Below are 19,070 nucleotides of genomic sequence, written 5' to 3'. Positions count from 1 at the left end.
CCATACTAGCAGAATATAATAGAAGTCTATGGCAAAGCGCAGCTAACCCAGGAAACTCACAGATGCACTGCACTGCACCTACGATGCAGGTAAACTGCAGAACATCAGTGTATTGCTTCACACTGAAGATCTCTTCTTTCCTTCTGCTGGCACCATTCTGGAGACTGCTAGCAGGGATAAGAGGTGGAGTGCAGTTGTTATCACTCCGCATGGGCAGGAACCAGCACTACAGAGGAGGCATCAGATTATGCAGCTCTTGTTCCCTATTACAGCTCCAACTTTACAAGTAGTCCCTCTGCATTAAACAAAATAATAAAACTTTTCCTTACAATAAATAAATAACAAAAATAAAAAAAAGATAAAATCAAACCCACATAAAGACATGAAACCAAAAGAATGTCCCAAATATCCAAAATTCAAAAAATACAAAATATATAATCCAAAGAAATGATAATCCAAAAAAATATATAATAATCCAAAAAAATATAATCCAAAAAAATAAATAAATAAATAATCCCCACAGGTGTAAATAGTAATTTTCTTTCTTCTTTCATCAAACACTCCTTCTCAATATCCGCAAATCCTGATGACAGTACACCTCAAAAAGAAAAAACTTGACATAGTGTCATACCTTTTATATAATACAACACACGTGCCACGCAGCATGCAAAATCCTTTATAAATGTGTATATTCTATGGACGAGAATCTATACACATGCAAAAATTCTATAGTGAATATAAATATAAGTGAAACACACTCATATAAGAAAAGTGTCAAAAACACCATGTGTAAAAACAAATCCCAATTAACACTGCAAGTGTATATCTCAGTGATCCCCTAGAACCAAAAGCAACACTCTCCAAACTCATATGCTGATGGGTAATTACCCTATATCAAAAGCATCAGGGCAGGACACCACTCTAGGTTAGTTTCTCCTCCAACCGATTGTATCCAAATACTAGGGTTTTACTTCCATTTTCAAGAAAATCCACAGTCACAGATAGTCTATAACATATCCTCCTTTATTGGTAACTCACATAAAATCTAGGTGAAAACAGCTCCTCCTCACAGGGATGCAAGTGTGGACAGATTCAGGGAAACATTGGCCACATGTTCCCACTTCCAAGATGGCCGCGATCGCACTTCCGGTCAACGTCGATACGTCTGACGTCACGTGTCTGACGCGTTTCGTCACTTCCTATGACTTTTTCTGAAAAAAAGGGCACAGAAATGCCCTGATTCACCTCTTCTTGGGTCTCCGCCGGCGCTCTGGCCCCCCTGCCAAGTGCCCCCAGAGCAATGCACACCATGGATCTTCAAATGTTGTCCCAAATTTTTATTGCAGGAAGACCACATCACAAAAGTACAACTAATCAGAGCTGCACAGGACCCCTGCATTGCAATAAAAGTTTGGGAAATTTGAAGAACCTTGATGTGCTGACGAATATGTGCATTGATCCATGATGTTTCCAGTACCCAGCTGGTAGTCACTGCAGCACTTAATACTAAAGAGCACTGTTTCTAGGAATGTGTGCAATGGGAATATAGAAAAGATTGCCCCCAGAGCAAGCCACTCGCTATGGGGACATTCGTACATGCTTGCTCCTGAGCTGGCTCTAAGTGTCCAGACCCCACTCTCTCCTTACTGGCTGTGATTGACAGCAGCAGGAGCCAATGGCTCCTGCTGCTGCCTCACTGTCCAATGAGGAGAGAGAGAGAGAGCCAAGAGAGCTGCTGCTCTTGTGCACATTGCTGGATTGATATCAGGCTCAGGAAAGTATAAGGGGGGCTGGGGGGAAAGCTCCATGCAGAAGGTTGTTTTTTACCTTAAAGCAGAGAATGCATTAAAGTGTTACTAAACCCAGGACCCTGCATTCACTATATCTGATCTCCCTCAGTACACACAACATGGAAATAAAATTGTTTTAGTAAATACAGATAAATACATTTTCTCATCAGAAGTTAGAGCACTCTTGTGACTTCTATCAGTGTTCAGCCAAGCACTAGATACAGCTTGTAGGAGTTTTCTTTCTGCTCTAGGAGTATGCAAAACCCCTGACCTCTGTTCGGACAGTGCTGATTTGGCCCTGTGCTGATCACATGCACTCTCCCCCCCCAAAAAAAAGCTCTCTAGCAATACAAACTAAACTGAGCATTTGCAGAATGGCTATGAGTTCAGTCTGTCTTATCAGGAGATAAGATGTAGGCATTTGAAGAAGGGGAGGAGCAAAGAAGACAGGATCAAACAGCCTTTTTACACAATGCAGAGGATTAACCCCTTAGGTTCCACAGTGAGTATAACAAGCATGCTTTACTGCATATACAGACTGATTTTACTGTTGTGGGTGTAGTAACACTTTAAGTTAATAAACCTTCTGCCTTTAGAAACACTTGAAGTAAATGCCACTCTAAAAATAAATGCATAACACCATTTTGCACCTCCTTTGACTCTAGTCATTGCTTTCTTGCAGACTTAGGCCTCATTCACATAAGCGTGCTACAGCATATACCCATGTGAGAGTTGGAGCTGTGTTTGCCTACACACAGGTGTTACATGAATTCATGTGCAGGCAGTCCCATTCATTTCAATTGGGACAGCGGCTGCACAGGTGCATTTTCTGCTCCCAATTTGACAACCATACGAGTGCGGGTACAGGGCCCCAAATGCATACAGTGTGCACCTGCACCTACATGGCTCTCAAATTGGGAGCAGCAGTTGTGTCCATGCAGCCACTACATTCCACTTGAAATGAATGGGACTGCCTGCACAAGGATGCACTGAGCACTATAGTATGCCCATGTGAATAAGCCGTGAGCTGTTATTAAATCTTCAGAATCCAACCTCTGGGTGTGTCGATTGCCTACAGCTCCCCACTACCCACTGTGGCCCTTTCCCCTCAGACAGCTGTAGAAACACGCTGGGTGCTAGAGGAGGGCTGCAACAAGGAGATGCAAGCATCCAACATACCAGGAAATGTTAGATGCTGAAGAGTGAAAAGACTAGACACAACAGAGGAGCTAATCATGCCATACATTAATTTTACAATGCATATCTGAAGAGTAAAAAGCATTTAGTGCTGCATACCTCAGCACTTACCATGTTTATGTGCCTTTCTTTCCAAGCTTGTGTTTGCTTTACATTCTGTGTGTCAAAATATTCTCATCTTCAGCTATGTGCACTTGCAGGGTCCTTAAGGAGATACCTTTGCATGCATATTCCCTGTTGGATTTTACAAAAAAGGATGTGCTGACTCTTTAAATGAGTGCATAAATGAAAGTGGTTGTAAAGGCTCAAGGTATTCTGTGCACAAAAACCTTTTGTGTGAAGCAGATCACACAGCCCCCCTAATACTTACCTGAGCTCCCTCTCGATCCAGTGATGTGCACGAAGAGCCTCAGCTGTCCTGGGACTCTTTCTCCTCATTGGCTGAAACAGAATCTGGAGCCAATGGCACCTGCTGCTGTCAGTGAGCCAAAGGAGAGAGAGAGGGGTGGGCCGAGTGGCACCAAGGTGTATAGTCACACAGAGCAGTGGCTCAGGAGCGAGCCTGCTTGCGTGCCCCATAGCAAGCTGCTTGCGGTGGGGACGCTTGGAAGGAGGGAGAGGCCTGGAGCACTAGGGGGGCACCTGAGAAGAGGAGGATCATTGCACAGAGCAGATACGTATGACATGTTTGTTATTTTTATTTTTAAATTGCCTTTACAATTGCTTTAAATACATGTGCAATAAAGCTCAATATCATACCAGATAAATACAGGTAAAATATAATTAAATGAATCATGTGACTAAAATGAAAATGTATCTACTGTATATACATAAAGTACCAAATAATTTATCAGTGCAAAAACTCATATCCAATACAATAAATAATCAAATTCATCCACAAAATTCCACAATTCATGAACTGAATTATTTGAAATAATCAAATATATACATCTTATGTGGAAGTGAATACAGTGCAAGTGTGCAAAACCAAATAAATAATTAAATTAAATTAAAAATCAAAGTTCATGACAGTCCCAAACTGGTGCTGAGGTCCAACCTCCTTACCAAAACCATGACACCCCTACATTTTAAGACGTCAGTCTAGCATGAATGTAATAGACCTCAGCGTTTAACAGCAGCACCTTGGGATGAAGCACCGGCAGAATATGTCACTAGACGGCGCTGCAGCCTCTCCAAGTACCCTTCCCAGTCTTATGAATGTCACTGGTTGCCCCAACTCTCCTTCCACAGCTTCATCTGGTCCACACTCTTCTGCCTCCTCTCCGCCATGATTCCTGATTCTAGTGGCCCCTTATATCTCTGCAAGAGTGAAAAGACTAGACACAGCAGAGGAGCTAATGATGCCATACATTTATTTTACAATGCATATCTGAACTGTAAAAAGCATTTAGTGCTGCAGATCTCAACACTTACCATGTTTTCTATGTGCTTTTCTTTCCAAACTCGTGTTTGCTTTGTATTCTATGGGGCTGATTTATTAAAGGCAAATAGGCTGTGCACTGCAAATGCAGTTGCACTAGATCTAAGTGGAGCATGCAAGGAAAATGAAAAAAAACAGCATTTTTGCTTGCATGATTGGATAATAGAAATTAGCAGTGCTTCCCCCCAATTTCAGAGCTTCCCCTCAGATCTAGCGCAACTGCACTTGCAGTGCACAGTATATACTGCAGACATCACTAAATGGCAGACCGCGGTCTGAATCTGGACCAGTTTACTGTCCCATCTGGACCAGCCGCAGCCCTGCCATTTAAGAGCCGGCTCTTCTGCTCAGCTGATGTCAATTCTGCCATCCTCATCCAGCTGACATCAGAGGCAGGACAGCTCTGGATGGACGGCGAGAAGCACATCAGTCTAGAACGGACATTGGAGGCTCCATTAACATTTCAAGTTAAACATCAAACGATTAGTTGCAAGCAACCAATCACCTGCTGGTTACCAGAAAAAGTTGTACAGCTCCCACTGTCCATCTGAAGCTGTATACTGATGTGCCTCCTGACATCAATCTGGAGCTGTCCTGCCTCCAATGTCCGCTCTAGACTGATGTGCCTCCTGACGTCAATTCGGAGCTGTCCTGCCTCCAATGTCCGCTCTAGACTGATGTGCCTCCTGACGTCAATCCGGAGCTGTCCTGCCTCCAATGTCCACTCTAGACTGATGTGCCTCCTGATGTCAATCCAGAGCTGTCCTGCCTCCAATGCCTGCTCTAGACTGATGTGCCTCCTGATGTCAATCCACAGCTGTCCTGCCTCCAATGTCAGCTGTATACTGATGTGCCTCCTACATCAATCCAGAGCTGTCCTTCCTCCAATGTCCGCTCTAGACTGATGTACCTCTTGATGTCAATCCAGAGCTGTCCTGCCTGCAATGTCTGCTCTAGACTGATGTGCCTCGTGATGTCTATCCAGAGCTGTCCTGCCTCCGATGTCCACTCTACACTGTGTTCCAAATTATTATGCAAATTATATTTTTCTCATTTACCTAAATAATTGATGTAAATAACAGTCAGCATAAATCTCATGTTATCAACTATTAAGAGTACAATTCAAATTTTATTGAACAAACCTCCTAATGATAACAGTATTTTTTTTTAAACATAAAAACTTCCAATGCACTGTTCCAAATTATTACGCAGTGTAAGTTTCAAAACACTTTATAGGTTGTAAAGAACTGAAAATTGTCATTTGTTGTGTTTGCAGCATATTTTCTGAAATCAAAAGCTATTTCAATCAAACTTTTAACAACATTTTAACTTTTTAAACATTTTAACAGGTCACGTTACATTGCAACATAGGACCCCTTATTTGTTAGCAGCTTCACAAGTCTTGCATCCATTGAACTTGTGAGTTTTTGGACAGTTTCTGCTTGATATTGTTTGCAAGATGTCAGAATAGCCTCCCAGAGCTGCTGTTTGGATGTAAACTGCCTCCCACCCTCATAGATCTTTTGCTTGAGGATGCTCCAAAGGTTCGCAATAGGATTGAGGTCAGGGGAGGATGGAGGCCACATCATGACTTTCTCTCCTTTTATCCCCATAGCAGCCATTGATGCAGAGGTATTCTTTGCAGCATGAGATGGTGCATTGTCATGCATGAAGATTTAATTATGGAAAGCATAGTTCTTCCTTCTGTACCAGGGAAGAAAGTGGTCAGTCATAAACTCCACATACTTTGCAGAGGTAATCTTTACACCTTCGGGGACCCTAAAGGGGCCGACCAGCTCTGTTCCGATGATTCCGGCCCAAAACATGACTCCACCACCGCCTTGCTGATGTCACAGCCTTGTTGGAGCAGGGTGGCCGTCCACCAACCATCCACTACTCCATCCATCTGGACCATCCAGGGTTGCACAGCACTCATCAGTGAACAGGACTGTTTGAAAATTAGTCTTCGTGCATTTTTCTGCCCAATGCAGCCGTTTCTGCTTGTGAGCATTGGTTAGTGGTGGCCGAATAGAAGGTTTATGCACAGTTGCAAGACTCTGGAGGACTCTACACCTTGATGTCCGTGGGACTCCAGAGGCGCCAGCAGCTTCAAATATCTGTTTGCTGCTATGTAATGGTATTTTAGCAGCTGCTCTCTTTTCCGATGCATGGATCTGGCAGAAATCTTCCTCAATGTGCCTTTATCTGCACGAACCCGTCTGTGGGAAGAGGACAGAAATCTGAAAGAGGAGGTGGGGGTAACACAAAGGAGGGGGGGGGGGTGATGACAGGGATGTGAAGGGGGTGATATGAAGTGGGGCTGAGAACAGTAATGTGAAGGAAGAGGGGGCTGATATAAGGGAGGCAGGACAGGTATGTGAGGGTGAGGTGATATTAATGGGGGGAGTGATGTGAAGGGGTGATCTTGATGTAAAGGGGACAGAACTGTGATGTATGGGGGGGTTGTGATGTGGGGGGGGGGTCTGAGAACACTTTTGTAATAACGGGATTGTGACTTTTAGGATCTGAGGCTAGGATTACTCATTGTTACCTATGTTCTGCATGTAGGCAGCCTATTCAATTCAAAGGACTGTCTTGCATGCAAAAAAAGCAAAAAAGAAAGAAGTCTCTGACCCTTTTTAAGCTGCGCTGCACGTGCGGCGTTATCCGATGTTCCAAGGTGCCATTAAGAATCAAACATGCAATTTGGACCTCAGCTGGAAGAAAATGTCTGTGACTGGACCTCCGTGAATTTTAATTCAATACCCCTGGTATACAGTATTTCCCTTTAGTAAATCAACCTCCCTGTGTCAAAATATTCTCATTTTCAGCTACCTGCCCTTCCACGGTCCTTATGGAGCCACCTTTGCATGCATGTTCCCAGCTGGGACTGCAGCCAAGTGTCCCTTGTGCCGCATGCATAAAGATAGCCCAGAAGTCCTCTGTTCCTCCCTACTCCTAGCTAGCTGATTGACAGCAGTTGAAGCCTGCACTGTCCAAGTAAGTTGTACCATGTCACAGACTCAATGAATATTTACCTGAAAATTTATGGAAAAAGTCCAGAGTGACCTGCATTATTTTTTATTAAACTTCATGCGTACAGCCATATGTAAATACAGCAACTAGTATGCAGGAGCCTACTGGCAGCAAGATGCATGCTGGTTGCCTGTAATACTTACATATGTACAGTATTACAGCATATATAGCCTCTGTTGGCAGGACGCTGGTGACTTCTGCTGCATATCATCCTGGTGTTGCTAGAGAGATAAATGGTTAAATAAAGCTCACAGTAGTGTTGCCAACTGTATGTAAAATTACAGACAATTTGTTTAAAAAAGGGTGCTTTTCTCCTGTTTGTAATTGCCAGTGGACAGCAGAAAGTGCCCAAAAAATTGTTGGCTTCTCACTGCCTCTGTAGTGCACAAGCGCAATTCTAGATCCAGGCGACTAGGAGATGGATTTGAGCTTGGGTGGTGGGGCTGGTTCAGGAGGGTGCTCAGTGACATTATGACCAGCTTTCCCTCAATGCCCTGCAGACTGCACAGAGTCGGAAGAATTCACTACTACAGGAAGCTACAGTGCGTGACAAGGGATTCTCTGAACCCTGATGTTTAGGGGGTTTCTGGAGACTCTAATGTAAGTGGGGGACTCTGATGTGAACAGAGGGTTTATCCTGACTGCTGCATTCTATATGTTGTTTTGTAGTTATTTACTCCTGACCTCTGCATCTCTATACATCATGTTGTACATTACATAGTTATCACCAAGGTGTTCATTGTCTCAACAGTTGCTGGTTTTAAAGCGGAGTTCCACTCACTCTGTAAAAAAAATAAAAGCCAGCAGCTACAAAAAAAGTAGCTCTTGACTTTTAAAAAAACAGCCACTCTTCTGTTCCACCATCCTGCGTTGCCCCCGCCGCAGCCCGTTTCACTGGTAGTCCTGTGTTCCAGGCGCCGGCTTCTTCAGTGTGGGCACCCGGCTGTGACAGCTTGCGGCTTCTTCAGTGTGGGCACCCGGCTGTGACAGCTTGCGGCTTCTTCAGTGTGGGCACCCGGCTGTGACAGCTTGCGGCTTCTTCAGTGTGGGCACCCGGCTGTGACAGCTTGCGGCTTCACAGCTGGGTGCCCACTGCACATGCGCGAGTAGCACTGCACTTCATGAATGGCCCCGTAGTCTTCTGGGACCTGTCACGTGTCGCAAAAGACTACGGGGAGGGAGGGTAGGAGGACAACTTCTGCTTCCGCTCGGTCTAGGCGATCGCAGTGGAAGTAGGAGCGGGTACCTGTCAATTTCAGGTATCCGTTCTCCCCCGCTCCCCAAAGGTACCAATCCTTAATGGGGAGCGGGGGACCAATCTTTAAAACTATAGCTGCTGACTTTTATTTTTTTTATTTTTTTACATTGTGAGTGGAACTCCACTTTAAATGTTCCCCTGTGAGAGAGGATGCTAGTGTGAGTATGCTCATCCAGAAAGCTCTATGAAACTATAGTGGATCAATATCGACCGATCCAAGGTATAGGACGTGAAAAGTGGTCTCAACCCCAGCTCCTCCCAATAGCACATCCCCTGAGGATAACTTTTACAGGGTTCTTAAAGGGGCACCGTAGGAAACTGCTTTTAAATGTAAAATTTAAGGAACTCGGGATACAACCGTTCCTTGATCCCTCCTGCGACTAATGACCCTGGAAGTGATGTGTATTATAGGAATTGTATAAAAGAGAAAAACAAAATGTAAGCACCCCCGTCACTCTCACACACAACTCATATAAAAAGCACAGCTTAGGGCACGCACATGTTTGTAAACATAATTTGCTTCACCCATGTAATAATTCTAGGGCTATAGTTGATGACCTGTAAAGGCTTTTTGAGCGTGCTCCATGGATAATTTTGAGTACCATAGATTTTTGCGATTCCATGGGGGTGCGGAGGATTTGACAGGTTTGGTATCTATTTACTTAATGCAAACCCATCTTTTATACTTTACCAAAAACTGGGTATAATATTGTATTTCTTTGCACTAAAATAAATTTTAGTGTGTTTCAGAAAATATGCATTTGATAAATTACTGCGCAAATATCATGCAACATAACACACTGCAACTACTACTATTTTATTCTCCAGGGCCTCTGCTTTCAGAAAATATATACTTTTTGGGTGGCTGGGGGGGGGGGGCTACGGTAATTTCTAGCAAAAAAATGCATATTTTAACGTGTGTAAAAAATGTAAAGATTGCCCAGTGGACAAGTTGTTAGAGCAAAACTTAAGCCCACCCCTGTCTCCTCCAAAAGAAGGAAATTGCAAACAGGAAGACTACTGTAGAAAATCCACTGAGCTGCCAGCTTGCCTGCTGGCTTGTTCCAATAGTAAACAAGCCAGTGGGTATCACAACTGACGTCATTTTTGGGTAATGAAGTCATCAAGCATCATCAGCCAGCTTGATGATATTCAGCTGCCAGTTGGTGAGCTGTCATTCATGATGGGAGTCAGTCAGGAGCAGGATTATTGCGCACAGACTGGTGTGTTTGTGTCATCAGGAATCATTTATCATGATTAAGGATGGGTCTTCATCTCAGGATGTTGTGACTGACAATGAATTTACAATGTGGGACTTTTTTTTTTAAATAAAATACATGTGTCTGTGTTTTTTACAATATACATTTTTATGTTAACCTCTTCCTTCTCAGCCTATTGTCAAATGACAGCCGGGTGGGACTTTCATCTTTCCGGGTGGACATCATATGATATCGTCCCGTAAACGCGCCTTGTGCACACCCCACGGACCACACCGCAGCACGATCTGTCACTAGCTGTGTCCGATGACAGATCACTGCACCGGGCTGTTGCTGGTACCATGTGATCACTGTGACCAATCACAGCAGATCACATGACAATGATAAAGAATGAATAGCTTTGATTCATGTCATTCATTGTGTACATTTGTGTTGCTAGCTGTGATTGGTCACGGAGATCACATAGTACAGACAGGGCCAATCACAGCCCATCTGTACCATGTGATTAGTTGTGGCCAATCACAGCTAATTGCAACAATAGACCCTGAATGAATCAATTTCATTCAGTAAAAATGGTGAAATTCATTGGCATAAACAATCATAATGTGTAAAAGGAAAAAAAAATCCTTGTAATTTATTCAAAATGTTACTATGGTAACACTGTATTGCTCTGGTCACAGTGTGTTAAAAAAAAGCGTAAAAAGAAAAAAGTAATAAAAAAGATTTTTTTTTTTTAAATTATTAACTTTTTTTTTACATACTGTCACCAGTTAGTGTCCCTAATGATCGCCACATCAGTTATATGACAATGCTGTACTGCACTGGTGATAGTATGTTAAAAAAAATAATAATAATTGTGAAATTTTTAAATTCTTAATTTTCAAAAAAATTATGACACAAAACTTGCTATGCCTCTTACTAAATACCTTGGACTTTCCGAAAAGGTCATTTGGTAGGATATTTGTACTGTCCTGACATTTTTAGGCCTCAAGACATCAGGATTGATCGATTTTCAGATATACTGTATATACCATAGGTTTTGGACTCTATAACTTTCCTACAGACTAAATAATAAACACTGATTTGGGTCATTTTCACCAAAGAAATGTAGCAGAATAAATTTTGGCCTACATTTATGAAGAAAGAATATTTATTTGAAAAACGTTATAACAGAAACAAAGAAAAATGCATTTTTTTCAAAATTTTCTGGTTTTTTTTTTTGTTTATTTAGCATAAAATACAAAAACCCTGTGGTGATTAAATAGCACCATGCTTTTCCTGGTCAGCCAGGCTTTATGTTCAGATACAAGTGTAATCACAACTACTCAGCAGCTCAATGTTCCTCTCACTGCTTTCTCTGATGACTTTTTATATAGTACATACTGTATGTACCATCTGCTGCTCAGCAGCACAATATTTCTGTCCTTGGGCACTGCTCAATAAAACAAGGTGCCTGTCACTGCTGTCTGTCATCACTTCCCATACACATGTACTATCAACTGCTGAGAAAAACGGGGGGAATTTACTAAAGGCAAATCAACTGTGCACTTTGCAAGTACATTTGCACTTATTTTCCCCAGAGCTTTGTGAATGTGGTGAAGCTGTTTTACATCATGCTATCGTGTAAAAGAAAAAAAGCTGTGTTTTTTTTATTTTCCTTGCACCTGACTATGTATTCTTTACAAAGTGAAACTTTACCACATTTGCTAAGCTCTAGGAAAAACAAATGCAACTTCACTTGCAAAGTGCACAATCTATTTGCCTTTAGTAGATCTACCCCACTGTGTCCCTGTCACTGCTGTCAGTTGCCATTTTTGTACTTATGTACCCTATGTACCATCAAATACTTAGGAACACAATATCCCTGCCACTGCTTTCTTTCAGCTTTTAGCAAACATGTTCCATCAACTGCTCCAAAGCAGAATGGGAGATATTTATAGAGGTGTATATTTGTGATAATCCTTTAATGGTTCTTTTGTATACTTGTGCAAAAAAAGTAAATCAATACCTCTTAAAAAGAAAAGTAGTTTTGTATCAATGTGCAAGTTACATGTAAAAATGCTAGCATTTATTCTTTGCGTCTGTTTTACAACTAATGCGAAAGATGTAGCTTTGCATAATCGTGCAGCAAAGTAGCAACTGTACAACTTTTTCCTCAGTCTGCAGCTGTAAAAACTATTTATCAATTAAATTAAGGTAATTGTAAATGTTTGTTTTATTTTTTTTAAATTAGAATAACAAACATGTCGTACTTACCTGCTCTGTGTAATGGATTTGCACAGAACAACCCCAATCATCCTCTTCACAGGTCCTGGCTTCCCCTGCTGAGTGCCCCCATAGCAAGCCACGTGCAGTGGGGCCACTCATGTGTGCTCTCTCCTGAGCCCTGCTCAGGGCCCTCCGACAACTCACTCCTCACTGGCTGTGCCTTCAGCAGCGGGAGTAAACTGCTGTCTCTGAGCCAATGAGGAGAGAGAGAGCCTCTGCTCTCGTTAATATTGCTGGATTGAGATTAGGCTCAGGTAAGTATAAGGGGGTGGGGGTTGGGGGACATAGGTGTCCGTTTATGACACACACAATAGCTGAGATTCGGAGGATCACAACTATTCTCTGGTCATTCACAGTTTATGACACCCAGGAGAATATGTTCAGCTCTTCTCTGGAGATCTGTGTTCTCCCTCCAGATTCTCCAGCCCAGAGCTGGAGAATCGGAGGGAACGCAAACTAAGCAGAGATAATTTACCTCTGCTTAGTAAACTGATCTTTTACTGTAATCTCGCGAGATTATAGTAAAATCGGCTGTGTTCCAGCGTTTGTAGACCGTTCTTCCTTCGTTTGGAGAACTGATCTACATATGCTTCATAAACGGCATTCACAGGAGAACTGTGTTCTCCAAGAATGCCGGAGAACTGAGCAGTGATCTATTACTGCTGGTTCATAAACGGACACCTTAATGCATATTTTTTTTTTTCACCTCAATGCAGAGAATGATGAAGGTAAAAAAAACCTTCTACCTATAAAATCACTTAAATCACAGAACTTAAAAGTGCTAAGGACCACTCTTTAAACACAAGCAGATATATACATTTTCAGCAGTGTCTAACTTATTATTCAAATTGCATACAGAAACTAAATCTGCCCCTATCTTGAATTAAAAATAACAGAAATAAACAAAGAAATAAAAATAAAAGAAGAAATGATTTGCAAATGCAAACAATTAGAGAGTTTTTAAAATTGTTTCCCAATATCCCTGTCACTATTGTCTGTCATCACTTCCTATGGATGTATACCATCCTTTCCTCAGTAGCACAACATCCATGATATTTGCATAATATAAGAATGCAGTATGTGCAATGTATTTTTTGGGGGTTTTTTTGACAGTTCTGTATTTACTTTTTGTTCCAATTCTGCCACTGTCCAGTAGAGGGAGCTCTTCTACTACAGATTACTGTTAACAATTCACTCAAGAGACAGCTAGAGAAAAGGCCTACCAGAAAATAAAAGCTCCTACATGAAATACTGAGAATCACAACACACCAGAAAATATGTATAGCATAACATACTGCAAGTGTGTATGTGTATATATATATACAGTGTGCACACATACAGTGTGTGTGTATGTATATATACATATATATATATATTACAATTTTATCCCAACAAACTAAGCCCTGACTGAGAATTACAACACACAAGAAAATGTTTATAGCATAACATACTGTGTGTGTATATATACCTCCCTCCTAGATTGTAAGCTCCAAGGAGCAGGGCCCTCGACCCCTCGTGTATCGCATTGTATTGTTATTGTACTGTCTCATGTATTGTCTCCCATTGTAATGTACAGCGCTGAGCGAACTGTTGGCGCTATATAAATACTGTATAATAATAATATATATATATATATATATATATATATATATTTTACAATTTTATCCCAGCAAACTAAGCCTCGGTTCACACTGTATCCAACGTTGACATTGTGCGACTTGATGCCCAGGTGTCTACGCAAGCCACATCTCAAATCACCCAAAGTAGTGCACCGATTAGAACAGTTCCATTGCCGATCATTGGATACGATTTGTCATGCGATTTGAACAGTCAAATTGCATGACAAGTCACATCAGTGTGAACCAGGGCTAAAAGGAGCTCTTTTTAAGTTGCTGATATCTTATAGATGAGAAGTAAATAGGTTTCCACCATGCCCGTATTTCACTGGCCAGGGTCATGCATTCATATCAAAAGTAGTCAATTCACTGAAAAATATTCCTTATTTAACAAATGCATTTATGTTTTTTGATATTTAGCACTTAAATCTAATTTTTTCTTTGCAAGTTTTTGCAGTTTTTTTCCCACAGGCTAACACCTAACCAGAGGGGGATTGTTCTGTGAATGAAGGCATACAGAAATATTTTGAAACTATGAAAACGTTGTTAGTATGCATTCATTCACAGAACAATCTCCTTCCGGTGAAATGTTACAATGTATTTACATTCCTGAGCTCAGGGCAGATAATTTCCACACTGATACATTGTTTTCTTTTAATTTGCTGACCAGTGCAGAGTTCCACTCATTGTTATTTTGTACATTCCTAAAATATTTACAGCTTGTACCATGAATTACAAAATGAATGTGTTTTTTTTTGTGAACTGACGTTATTGATTTATCTAGTTTTTGTGCTAGTTGTCTTGCATTTGTTTTATCGATTTTTGGTATTTACGGCAAATTTGATATTCTATATATTTGATGAATGGACTCCTTTATAATTGCATGCAATATTTCCAGAAAAACATACATATCACATGCAATAATTGTTAGTGAATTGACCCCATCATCTGTAAGTATAGAAAAATATCTGTTGATCCTGACAAAAATCTAGCATCCCTCTGCACTCCCTGTGCACTAAATTGAATTCTCAAACAATGTTATCAGCTTCCCATTTTTTTTTTTTAATGTGAATTATGGAACAACCTCCTAGGTTATGGAGATTAGCTGGCCACACCCACATGAAGAAAAATATATTTGAAATATATTTTAAAAATATTCTTCCCAAATATATTGAGATATATTTGAAATACTACAATTTTGGTTGTATTCAATATATTTAAATACATATAAATATATATATATATATATATATATATATATATCAGGGGCGGACTGACCATTTGGAAACTCGGGCACTGCCCGAGGGCCCGGGGTCAGTAGGGGGCCCATGAGATGCCCCTGGTACCTTTTTCATAGGCTTTTTTGAGTTTGGGCAAGGACACAGGGGCCCCATGATCCCCTATTGCCCAGGGGCCCCATGAGTTGTCAGTCCGCCCCTGCTAAGAACTGTACTTGAATCATCCCCCGCAGTTTTCACCTTTTGTATCACCTCCCCCTTCCTTTAGATTGTAAGCTCCATGAGCAAGGCCCTCACATTCCTTCTGAATGTCCGCCCCTGATATATATACTGTATGTTGAAATGCATTTTTATTTCAAAATATATGAAACATATTTTAAAAATTACATTTTCAAATATACTGCCTTTAAAAATGCATTTAGTCTACATTTTTGGAATGCATTTACAAATATATGTAAAAATATATGTTAAAATGACTTTTTATATGTTAAAAAAATCTGAAGGATATATTTAAAAAAAATATATTTGAAAAAATATTGTTCATATATCTTGTAATATATAAAAATGCATTTCAACATGCAATATATATGCATTTTGAAATATATTTAAAACAGCCAAAATTGTAGTATTTCAACTATATGTCAATATATTTGGGAAGAATATTTTTAAAATATATTTCAAATATATTTTTCTTCCATGTGGCCAACCAGCTTGAAGTTCGGCCGATTCCTACTGACACTATTAGGCTCAACAAAAGTAATTTTAAATACTGACTGAGCTGGGTGGAAAATTGTTGACTGAACAGTGATCACATTTTTTATCAGATGTAGCCACTATTTGGGTATTTAGGCAGTTACTGCAGCTACCTGAATATAATAGGTGGCAGTGAGATTTCTTCATCCAACCTGCTGGTGTGGATTGCGGGAATAATCTAGCCATGTACAGCTAGAATTAGCTTGGAAAAAAGGAAAAAGAAAACTTAAGCTGGGTATACACCTCCAGTTTTTATTTCTTTTTTGTTTCATTCAACCAGTGGGTCAAACAAGAAAAATAAATCCTGACAGACCCTGCATTAACACAAACAATGTGTGATGCAGGGATCTCCCCTGCCGCACTTTTGTACTCTGACAATGCTGGTTTTCCAGGACTGTTCCATAGAAGCTGGTTGTTAGACAGTGGTACATAAACACCGAAAGTCAACCCAGTTCTTGCTGAACCGGTCAATGTTCGGTTTGTGTACACCCAGCTTAACACAGCCACCGCATATAAAAACTGGTAAGCTTCAATGTGTTAAATGTTTGTTTCATTTTTTCGATTTCTTTGGTTTCCATATCCTTTAAACTTTCTAGTCTTAAAGTGTTACTAAACCCACAACAGTAAAATCAGTCTGTATATGCAGTAAAGCATGCTTGATATACTCACTGTGGAACCTAAGGGGTTAATCCTCTGCTTTGTGTAAAAAGGCTGTTTGATACTGACTTCTCTGATCCTCCCCTTCTTCCAGTGTCCCCTTCTTATCTCCTGATAAGGCATATAGTGTGGAGTCACTCTGCACATGCTCAGCTTGGTGTGTATTGCTACAGAGGTTTTTTTTTTCTTGGGAGAGTGCATGTTACCAGAACAGGGCCAATCAGCATTGTCCAGACAGAAGGTCAGGGGTTTCACATCCTCCTAGAAAAAGAGCTGGTGTTATACAGGGGCTGTGGGTTTTTTTTTTTTTTTTGCCAGTGTCAAAATCTGTTGATGGTGGCAATATAAACCAAATGTCTATTTACTATCCTCCTGTGTCCCTTAATGGGTTTTAAAGTGTTACTAAACCCTCAACAGTGAAATCGGTCTGTATATTCAGTAAAGCATGCTTGTTATACTCACTGTGGAACCTAAGGGGTTAATCCTCTGCATTGTGTAACAAGGCTGTTTGATCCTGTCTTCTCTGCCCCTCCTCTTGTTGAAATGACCACTTGATACAGACTGAACCCTGGTCACATGCACATGCTTAGTTTGCTGTGTATTGGTAGAGAGGTTTTTTTTTTCTTCTTGGGAGGGTGCATGTGATCAGCACTGTCAGACAGAGGTCATAGGTTTCACATCCTCCTAGAGCAGAAAGAAAACTCTTCCTGCAAGCTTTAACCAGTGAGTTTTTTTAACCAGAGAGTTTTTTTAACCAGAGAGTTTTTTCAATTGCTTGGGAGAGTGCATGTGATCAGCACAGGGCCAATCAGCACTCTCCAGACAGAGGTCAGGGGTTCTGCATCCCCCTAGAGCAGAAAAAATACTGCTCCTACAAGCTTTAACCAGTGCTCTGCTGGACACTGATAGAAGTCACAAGACTGCTCTAACCAGGGTCGGACTGACCATTTAGCCACTCTGGCACTGCTCGAGGGCTTGGGGTCAGTAGGGGGCCCCATAAGATGCCCCTGATACCTCTCATAGGCTTTTTTGGGTGTAGTTTGACTGTGGGCGAGAACACAGGGGCCCCATGATTTCCTATTGCCCTGGGGACCTATGTGTTGTCAGTCCGCCCCTGGCTCTAACTGCTGATGAGAAAAGGTATTTAGCAGTTTATATTTACTAAAATAATTGCACTTCCATGTTCTGTGTACTGTGGGAGACCAGATATAGTGGATGCAGGGTCCTGGGTTTAGTAACACTTTAACTGCAATCTCTAAACTTCTCTTCTTCACAGCAACAGGTTTCAGCTTCAAAAGCCTCTTAAAGTGACACTAAATCATATCCTTATTGTCCAGAAAATATCCATACAAACTCACTACTTAACAGCCCTGTAGTCTATTTTTCATGAAATTGCTTTTGTGATTTTCTGATTCCTTGTAATGTCTGTGGGCTCTCAAACCTCCTCTCACTTTCATTTGTTTACAATGAGTAGTCCTTGTAAGTTGTAGTCATATGCAGGGGCAGACTGACAACTCATGGGGCCCCCGGGCAATAGGGGATCATGGGGCCCCTGTATCCTTGCCCAAACTCAAAAAAGCCTATGAAAAAGGTACCAGGGGCATCTCATGGGGCCCCCTACTGACCCCGGGCCCTCGGGCAGTGACCGAGTTTCCAAATGGTCAGTCCGCCCCTGGTCATATGTACTGCTCCATAGTCTATACAGATCCCATAGTCTATCTTGGGAGCAAGCAAGTGAGGATGACTACATTCCTACATATAGTGGGACAATGGAGAACGAACATAACCACCTTTTACCAGGAAGTCAGATCACAGCAACAAAAAATATTTATTTGTAGCAATACTGCACACAACACACCCAAAACTCCATAGAACCATGTAAATTCCTCAGACCCCATCTATTTATTACGTCAGTATTATACAGTATACAATTAACAGATGCATTGACACTTCTTATTTCACTTGGTATATTAGGCTTGTACATGTTTGGCTGCATTTCACGGTAGAACCAATCCTATTTTTGTGGGATAGCCCAAATTCATCTCTAAATATGAATACAGCAATTCTACCTGCTAATGGGAAAAGGGACTTCTTACTGTAAGTTAAAGTGACATCTATCCTTCATTTTAAGTACTTTTAATAACTTATTGGGTATGTAGCTTCTTTGTCTTGTAATCCTCGCCTGACCAATGCCCCAGTTTCCTGTTTCAGGGTGGCTCCTTTCTCTTTCAGCATACTATGAAGCCACCTTTGCATATAGACACTAGAGTTGTGTCTCCCTATACTGTGTGTACATCAATAGAAGCACACAGCCTAGGACAGTGGTGGCGAACCTACGGGCACGCAGAGCCCTCTCTGTCGGCACATGAGCCAAGTTGCCCCAGCAGCCAAGCATCAGATAATAGCACACATAAGGGGCCATGCTTGGAAAGGAGTAGCGGCACTAGGCGATGACTCATTAGCCGCGACTTGTCTGAGCTTTCACATGCCGGTCAGTGATCTGCCAAGGATATATATATTGGACTGGCTGTGACTTTTAATACATTTGTTTTCATTAACACCACCAGCTTATGTTGGTGGTCAGTGGAACTTTGCCCTT

This window comes from Staurois parvus, unplaced genomic scaffold (genome assembly GCF_062004578.1).
Source record: "Staurois parvus isolate SC_StPar_1 unplaced genomic scaffold, SC_StPar_1.0 ptg000424l, whole genome shotgun sequence".
NCBI classification, from domain to species: Eukaryota; Metazoa; Chordata; class Amphibia; order Anura; family Ranidae; genus Staurois; species Staurois parvus.
This window is presented reverse-complemented; position numbering follows the sequence as displayed.